Here is a 7,500-nt window from a genome sequence, read left to right on the forward strand (position 1 = left end):
TCTGGGAATACCAGGTGCTGTAAGCTTTTGACATAGGCATTCATTTACTTTACTATTTGAATTCTCTATCAACAACATCTTAATATTCATACCCTGTGGGTCATGTGTTTATAGAAAACAATCAATCAATCAATAAATAAATAAATAAATAAATAAATAAATAAAAAGAAAAAACAAACAATTTTTAAATGGGTTCCATTCCAACTTTCCTCTAGCTTACGGCCATTCCACTTTGAGAATGCCTGATCTCGTCTGATCTCGGAAGCTAATCAGAGTCGGGCCTGGTTAGTACTTGGATAGGCGACTGTCTGGGAATACCAGGTGCTGTAAGCTTTTGACATAGGCATTCATTTACTTTACTATTTGAATTCTCTAACAACAACAACATCTTAATATTCATACCCTGTAGCTAATGTTTTGATAGAAACTCTCACCGTGGGCAACTCCAGAGTAGTAGAGAGTCCAGCCTCTCTCAAGGAGTTGGTTTCCAGAGCCCAAGCTGTGCGTGGAGGCGAGCCCAACTATCTCTAATCGGTATCTCTCAACCTCCCGCACCAGCTCAGGCTCCTTCCCCCCCAGTGAGGTGACATTCCATGTCACTAGAGTAAGATTCCGTGTCCGTGGCTCACGCCTTCGACTGCCACCCAATCCACATTGCACCAGCCCCTTACGGTTTCTCCTGCAGGTGGTGGGCCCACAGGAGATTGGCCCCACGTCGCTCCTTCGGGCTGAGCCTGGCCGGGCCCCGTGGGGTAAGACATATTTACATTTACATTTACAGCATTTGGCAGACGCCCTTATCCAGAGCGACATACATAAGTGCTTAAATCTCTAACATTGAATATATTAATGCTGGTTCACTAGGTTACATACTTAAGATACCATGAGTTTAAAACATTTGTTCAAAGTTACAATGAAAAAGTGTCAAAGGTTTTTTTTTTTTTTTCTGCAAAAGATACGGAAAGAAGTGCTAGTTGAAGTGTTTCCTGAATAAGTAGGTCTTCAACCGCCGCTTGAAAATAGCCAGTGACTCAGCTGTCTGGATCTCTAGGGGAAGTTCATTCCACCACCTTGGTGCCAGAACAGAGAAGAGTCTTGTAGTATACTTGCCTCTTACCCTGAGAGATGGTGGGACCAGTCGAGCAGTGCTGGTAGATCGGGGGTTGCGGGGTGCAGTGCGAGGAATGATGAGGGCTTTGAGGTAAGAGGGAGCTGGTCCATTTTTGGCATTGTAGGCCAGCATCAGTGTTTTGAATCGGATGCGTGCAGCTACCGGAAACCAGTGGAGGGATCGCAGCAGCGGGGTGGTATGCGAGAACTTTGGCAGGTTGAAAACAAGCCGGGCAGCTGCATTTTGGATCATTTGCAGAGGATGGATTGCTTTCATAGGTAGACCTGCCAGCAGTGCATTGCAGTAATCCAGTCTAGAAATGACAAGAGACTGAACAAGTACCTGAGCAGTCTGTGTGGACAAAAATGGCCGAATCCTTCTAATGTTGTAGAGAAGAAACCGACATGAGCGAGTCACATTAGCAACATGAGAGGAAAAGGACAGTTGATTGTCCATGGTTACCCCAAGGTTGCGAGCTGTGGCTGAAGGAGAGATCAGATCGTTGTGCAAGGATATAGCAAGATCATGACCTGGGGATGAATCACCTGGGATGAACAGCAGTTCAGTTTTGCTAGGATTGAGCTTTAACTGATGAGCAGTCATCCATGATGAAATTTCTGCCAGACATGCTGAGATCCGGTCAGAAGCTGTGGCATCTGAGGGTGGGAAAGAGAAGATAAGTTGTGTATCATCAGCATAGCAGTGGTAAGAGAACCCATGTGATGAAATAACTTCCCCAAGAGAGTGAGTATACAGGGAGAAAAGAAGAGGACCAAGTACTGAGCCCTGTGGGATGCCAGTGGAGAGTCTGCATGGAGCAGATGTCACTCCCCTCCATGTTACCTGATATGAGCGTCCTTCCAAGTAGGAGGCAAACCATTCCCAAGCTGATCCGCAAATCCCAAGACTCTTGAGGGTGGATAAGAGAGTCTTGTGGTTGACCGTGTCAAACGCTGCTGAAAGGTCAAGGAGGATAAGGACAGATGACAGTTTGGCTGATCTAGCAGTATGTAGCTTCTCAGAGACATTCAAAAGGGCTGTCTCTGTAGAGTGAGCTGCTTTAAAGCCAGACTGTTTGGGATCTTGGAGGTTGTTCTGTGAGAGATAGACAGACAGTTGATTATAGACAATAAAACTATTGATTATAGATTATAGAATTTTTGAAAGAAATGAGAGAAGTGATACCGGTCTGTAGTTACTGATGTCTGATTGATCCAGAGCAGGTTTATTTAGGATGGGACCCTTGCTCTCTTGAAAGTAGTTGGTACCTGACCAGATGCTAAAGGAGCAGAACAAGTTTTCTTGGGTTTAGTGAACATAGGGCAGAGGAAGTCCATAGTTGAGGAAAGAGATGAGAGGAAAGTATCTGTGGCTGAGTCCAAGGGTAGTGAGGAAAAAGACTCAGTATCAGGAAGGGAAGAAAGAGTGCCAGAAGCTACAGATGAAGGGGAGACAGAGTGAAGGTTGCGGCGAGTAAGATCGAGGGGGTAAGAGGTAGTGAGGTAGAGGTAGACCCGGCCGCCAGGTGCTCGCATGTGAGCCCCAACCCCGGGCCTGGCTCCAGGGAGAGGGCTCCGGTTGCGCCATACCGGGCGACGTCACGGACCTTGTTTTAATTTTCTTCATAAGGGTTTTTGAACCGCTCTTTGTCTGGCCTGTCACCTAGGACCTGTTTGCCTTGGGAGACCCTACCAGGGGCAGAAAGCCCCAGACAACATAGCTCCTAGGATCATTCAGGCACGCAAACCCCTCCACCACAATAAGGTGGCGGTTCAAGGAGGGGCTTACAAAAGCTTACAGCACCTGGTATTCCCAGGCAGCCGCCTATCCAAGTACTAACCAGGCCCGACTCTGCTTAGCTTCCGAGATCAGACGAGATCAGGCATTCTCAGAGCGGAATGGCCGTAAGCGAGAGCAACGTTGGAATGGAACCCATTTAAAAATTGTTTGTGTTTTTCTTTTTTCTTATTCTTTCTTTCTTTCTTTCTTTCTTTCTTTATTTAAATTGTTGTTTTCTATCCAAACATTTCCCACAGGGTATGAATATTAAGATGTTGTTGTTAGAGAATTCAAATAGTAAAGTAAATGAATGCCTATGTCAAGAGCTTACAGCACCTGGTATTGCCAGGCAGTCGCCTATCCAAGTACTAACTGGGGACACAGTCGATGAGAAACAGCTGAAAGTTATGAGCACACTTTGCAGATTAGAGGTTTGGGGCAGGTGCAAGAAAAGAAAAGAAAGAAAAAAAAAGAAAATAAAAGGAGGTTTTTTTCTTTTTTTAAACTGTGTAATGGTGCACCAAGCCTGGATGTACTGCAATACCAGGGCGAAGCGTGGAGCGGACGGAGCAAGCCCCTGTTCCGACTCCCAGCTCTAAAAATCCATTTAATGTGTAGTCCTCATATAGAGGACGTATCAGATATTAAACTGATAAGAACAGATACTACACTTGATCTTAGCCAAAAGGCCGAGAAGCGATAACCCGTTATTCCCTCTGACTGGCAGACAGCTAGCTGCCAGATGCTAGCAGACAAACGGTAGGTGATAACTAGGCCTACTCCTCAAGGCGCTTTGATCTAATATTACAACCACTTATAGCCTTGCAACTGCAAAGCCCACAAAAATATGCTGAACTCATCGACGTTCCTCTCCGTGGAAATCTTTAGTAAAAGGCGAAAGATTTGTGCGTGAATGAAGAGAAACCCGAGCTACTAAAGAAGGCCGAGCAGGCCCTGGATAACCGTATCGGAGGTGAACAAAGCAGGATTAGGGTAAGGTCCACCCCTTGTCAGTATTGAAGCCAGTGTAAAGTCTTGCATTTGGATAGAAAAGGGCTGGGGATACAGTCGATGAGAAACAGCTGAAAGTTATGAGAAGAAATTGCAAATTAAAGGTTTGGGGCAGGTGCAAGAAAAGAAAAGAAAAGAAAAGAATAGAAAGAAAAGAAAAGAAAAGAAAAGAAAAGAAAAGGTTTTGACTTTTTTTTAAACCATGTAATGGTGCAACAATGGTGTTGTTTTCTATCAAAACATTAGCTACAGGGTCTGCTTAGCTTCCGAGATCAGACGAGAAAAGGCATTCTTAGAGTGGAATGGCCGTAAGTTAGAGAAAAGTTGGAATGGAACCCAATTATAAATTGTTTTTTTTTTCTTCTTTCTCTTTTTTGTTGTTGTTTTCTATCAAAACATTTGCTACAGGGTATGAATATTAAGATGTTGTTGTTAGAGAATTCAAATAGTAAATGAATGCCTATGTCAAAAGTTTACAGCACCTGGTATTCCCAGGCAGTCACCTATCCAATTACTGGGTTTTTTTCTATTTATTTATTTATTTATTATTTTTTTCAATTCTTGTTTTCTATCAAAACATTAGCTACAGGGTATGAATATTAAGATGTTGTTAGAGAATTCAAACTGTAAAGTAAATGAATGCCTATGTCAAAAGTTTACAGCACCTGGTGTTCCCAGGCAGTCGCCTATCCAAGTACTAACCAGGCCCGACTCTGCTTAGCCTCCGAGATCAGACATTCTTTTTTTTCAATCAATAGAATAGAAGAAATTTCAATCAATAGAATACGATAAATAATACAATAAAAATGTAAGTTTTCCTTATACAATCACATTTACATCAAATTTTAAAAATGTCATACATCATATATCATACATTTACAAAAACATTAGTTCACACCTCTCCTTCACTCCCCGGCAGCTTCCACGTTAAATCTTTTAAAACACAACAAACATGTGAAGTAAAGACATTATAAAAAGCATCCAACTTATTTTAGCATTTAAAATACACATACAGTCTCCCCATATACACTTCTGTTTTGCTCCAAAACCTAGTCCAAACATCCAACACAAATTTTTCCTTTTTGGCCACAATTCAGTCAGGACCACTTGAGTCAAAATAAAGACAATTCTTTGAAATATTTAAATTTTTTATTTGCAAGCTTATGAAATTTACATTTGGCGGTATGGCTCTGTTCTGAATTCCCCTTCCTTTTCATGAGCTCAATGAAAGCTAGTCAGGAAACAGCAGCAGCTTCGTGGGGGGACAATCTCCCATTAAGTGGGAAAGCAGCCAGACAAAATCCCCCCCAAAACAGACCATACCAGGCAATCCTCCCTGGCTCTTCATGCTAACTGAAGCAGAGGATTAAAGCGAGCTTTTGACTAGCCAAACTTATTAGTAAAATACCAACAGAGCAGAGGACATGTTATCAGGCACGGAAGGCAGTTCCTTTACCATTTACTAGCAACCACTGACCATTAACATTTTTTTTAAAAAAACAAACAAAAAAAAAAACCAAAACAATGGAAGGCTCAGTGCCTGTATACGATTCAAGGCTGCAGAAGACTCCAGATCATCATGAACATCATGCCATCCCAATTTCCCAAGGAGCAACCAGAACCTTTAACGTTCCACTCCTGGTTCAGCTACCTTAGGGACAGCAGCAGAGGAGGAGAGCTAGCAGCAGCAGAAAAGGAGAGCTAGCAGCAGCAGAGGAGGAGAGCTAGCGTAGCAGCAGCAGAGCTAGCTCAATCACAAACAGAACACGAGAGCCAAGTGCCTCCTCCCTGAATATCCCGAGTAGCCATCTCTAGCTCTAGAATCCATCCAACAACCCGAGTAAGGAGACTTCCAAAAGACCCAACAAGAAATCCAGTCATAACTTCCTTTTCCAACAATTTCAGGTTCTTTAAAGGCAGAAAGCAAATTATAGGCAAACTAATGAGTAGTCAAACAAACACTCCTGCGAAAACCTTGGATAAGTCCAGCTATTAAATAATTGAAGAAGCAGCGGTTAGGATGCTTCTCGGGGCCTTTCCAGCTTTGGAACATTTATTTCTTTATTTACTTACTTACTTATTTATTTATTTCCTTATTTATTTATTTATTTATTTATTTATTTATTTATTTGTAACGAACAGAAACAATACAAGCAGGGCCAGGAGCCATTGATTATCAATCCAAAGGTCACTATCTTTCGCTGGACACTGCTACAGAGAGGAGATAAATTTAATCAAGCTTTTCATTTTCATTGCTGGCTAAAATTTAACCATGTCAAGTTAAGAAGTTAAACCATTTGCCAGTAATTTGTTTATTTATTTATAATTTATTATTTCCTGCATAACGTATCATAACAGCCTAGCGAGGCACAGCGTGACGCAACATAACGCCTAGCAAGTCATGGCATATCATATCATAACTGCCTAGTAGGGCATAGCACAACATACCATAGCCTAGCGAGGCATCGTATAACGTAACAACGCCTAGGAAGGCATGGCATAACGCATCATAACGGCCTAGAGAGTCCTAGCACAACGCAACCAGCAATGCATGGCATAAGGCATTACAACAGCCCAGCGAAGCACAGCCCAGCAAGGCATAACCCAACGTTACACAACCCGACACAGCCCAGCAAGGCATATCATAACGTAACGCAACACAGCCCAGCAAGGCACAGCACAATGCAAAATAACGCCTAGCAAGGCACCGCATAACGTATCACTACAGCCCAGCAAGGCACAGCACAACGCATTACAACAGCACCACACAACACAACATAGCACAGCGCAACCCAACACAGCCCAGCAGGGCACAGCACAATGTAACAAACACAGCCCAGCAAGGCATGGCACAACATATAATAGCCAAGCGAGGCACAGCATAACATAACAAAACGCAGAGCAAAGCACGGCCTAACGCTTCACAACAGCCTAGTGAGGCACAGCACAACGTAAACGCCTAGCAGGCATGGCCTAACGCATCATAACAGCCTAGCAAGGTACACAGTGCAACGTAACCTAATATGGCCTAGCAAGGCATAGCATAACGCAACGCAACACAACATAGCCTAGCGAGGCACAGCACAATATACTGTACCATAACACAGCCCAGCGGAGCATAGCACAACGTGCAGTATCACAACACAGCCTATCGAGGCACAGCATAACGCATCACAACAGTCTAGCAAGGCACAACATATGGTAATGTTACCCAACACGGCCTAGCAATGCACAGCCAACCGCAATGCAACACAACATAGCCCAGCAAGGCACAGAACACCACACCATAACACAGCCTAGTGAGGCATAGCATAAAGCATCACAACAGTCTAGCAAAGCACAACATATGGTAACGTTACTTAACACGGCCTAGCAATGCAACACAACATAGCCCATCAAGGCACAGCACAACACACCATAACACAGCCTAGCGAGGCATAACATAGCGCAACGTAACCTAACATCGGCTAGCAAGGTACAGCACAATGAATCACCACAGCCTATCGAGACACAGCCTAACGTATCACAACAACCTAGCGAGGCACAACATAGAGTGACGTAACCTAACACGGCCTAGCAAGGCACAGCACAACGCAACA

General features: G+C 43.5%; 5 non-coding genes across 5 annotated transcripts in view; 2 read left to right on the forward strand and 3 right to left on the reverse strand.

Moving 5' to 3' along the window:
* LOC125142333 overlaps window positions 1-26 on the forward strand; it is a 119-nt gene extending 93 nt beyond the window's left edge. The window contains exon 1 of the ribosomal RNA XR_007141771.1: window positions 1-26. This exon is cut by the window's left edge and continues 93 nt beyond it. This is a non-coding gene — a ribosomal RNA (5S ribosomal RNA).
* A 188-nt stretch (window positions 27-214) lies between these two features.
* Window positions 215-333, forward strand: LOC125143072. Its single transcript, XR_007142517.1, has one exon. It is a non-coding gene; the product is annotated as a 5S ribosomal RNA (ribosomal RNA).
* A 2,569-nt stretch (window positions 334-2,902) lies between these two features.
* LOC125142183 lies at window positions 2,903-3,021 on the reverse strand. Its single transcript, XR_007141614.1, has one exon. It is a non-coding gene; the product is annotated as a 5S ribosomal RNA (ribosomal RNA).
* A 379-nt stretch (window positions 3,022-3,400) lies between these two features.
* On the reverse strand, window positions 3,401-3,591 carry LOC113647358. Its single transcript, XR_003441654.1, has one exon. It is a non-coding gene; the product is annotated as a U2 spliceosomal RNA (small nuclear RNA).
* Window positions 3,592-3,708: 117 nt separating this feature from the next.
* On the reverse strand, window positions 3,709-3,823 carry LOC113647359. Its single transcript, XR_003441655.1, has one exon. It is a non-coding gene; the product is annotated as a U5 spliceosomal RNA (small nuclear RNA).
* Between the last annotated feature and the right edge of the window lie 3,677 nt (window positions 3,824-7,500).

This window comes from Tachysurus fulvidraco, chromosome 6 (assembly GCF_022655615.1).
Source record: "Tachysurus fulvidraco isolate hzauxx_2018 chromosome 6, HZAU_PFXX_2.0, whole genome shotgun sequence".
Lineage (NCBI taxonomy): Eukaryota > Metazoa > Chordata > Actinopteri > Siluriformes > Bagridae > Tachysurus > Tachysurus fulvidraco.